Genomic DNA, 1,551 nt, shown 5'->3' with positions numbered 1-1,551 from the left:
GAAAGAAAGAAAGAAAGAAAGAAAGAAAGAAAGAAAGAAAGAAAGAAAGAAAAAGATGTATTAAGGAGAAAACAGCCAGGGGCACCTGGGTGTCTCAGTCGGTTAAGCATCCAAATTTGGATCAGGGCATGATCTCACTGTTTGTGGGTTCGAGCCCCGCATCAGATTCGCTGCTGTCAGCACAGAGCCTGCTTCAGATCCTTTGTCCCACTCTCTCTGCTCCTACCCCCCCCCCCCCCTCAAAAATAAATAAACATTAACAAAAGGAGGAAAGAAACAACCATACAGTATATTTATTATTCCGAGCTGCCTTAGAATTCCAGAGAATGAGGTACAGCATTTTTTGTTTTTTTGTTTTTTTTACTGAGAAGTGAGATTCAGCTGATGTTTTGTAGGTATTTCCCAAGCTAAGCCAGTGTGTTGATTCAGGTGATTGGCATTATTACATCAGCCTCTTCTAGAAGTTTCAACTTTGGCATGAGTCTCTTTAAGGGAAATGTATACCACAAAGAATTGTCTGGGGAGGGGAAGGAAGTCAATGAAGAAACCTGCTGTTGCAGATAATTCTTCCTCTTCACTGCTGTAAGATATTAGAATATATGTTAATCTCTGCCCCTGGTTCCCGGCATAGAGTTCCTGAAACCATTGTAATTTCCTGGGTGATGGGAGTGTCTTTTGCTCTCATGAGGTGACTCTGAGTGGGCTTGGGGATGGCCCCTGGATGAGAGCTGGTCACCAGAAAGAACACGCCATGATTGGAAGCTTGGAATTTTCTCTCAAGAAGGGAGAAGGGCTGAAACATTAACTCCAGAGTTAATTATTGATCGTGCCTATGTGAGGAAGCCTCCATAAAAAAATCCCAATAATATAGTATCGGGAGAGCTTCCCGGTTAGTGAACACATCCACGTGGTGGGAGGGTGACACCCCAGCTCCACTGGGGCTGAAGCTTCTGGATTGGGACCCTCCCAGACCTCTCCCCATGTACCTTTTCATCTGGCTGTTCATCTGTTTCCCTGACCATATCCTTCAATGAGCTGCTAAGTGTGAGAAGGTGTTTCCCAGAGTTTTGAAGGCCCTTCTAGCAAATGAATCAAACCTGAGGAGGGGGTCATGGGACCTTGGATTTGTAGCCCAGTCAGACAACAGTTGTGGCTCACCTGGGGACCTACTATCTACAAGTGACATCTGAAATAGGGTGGGAGCGGTCTTGTGGGACGGAGCCCTGACTCTGTGGGATCCGGCACTATCTCCAGGTTGATAACGTCAGAAAGGAGTCAAACTGTAGAACGCCCAGCTGGTGTCACGGAGAATTGTTTGGTATGGGGAAAACCACACACACGTTTGGTGACCAGAAGTGTCAGAAGTGTTGTGAATGTGGCAGTTATATGAGAACAAGGAAGACACACAGGAGAAAATCATAGAGGGAAGAATGCAATTGTTCCTACACACCTACCAGTGGACCTACGGGTTGGTCAGCACTGCCCGGGTCGTGGCCCAGCCAGCGCCTGTTTGCAAACGGAAAGTTGTAGCCTGGGGGCTCCTGGGTGACT

Source organism: Panthera uncia, chromosome C2, assembly GCF_023721935.1.
Source record: "Panthera uncia isolate 11264 chromosome C2, Puncia_PCG_1.0, whole genome shotgun sequence".
NCBI classification, from domain to species: domain Eukaryota; kingdom Metazoa; phylum Chordata; class Mammalia; order Carnivora; family Felidae; genus Panthera; species Panthera uncia.
The sequence above is the reverse complement of the archived record's forward strand: the minus strand, read 5'-3'. Positions refer to the sequence as shown.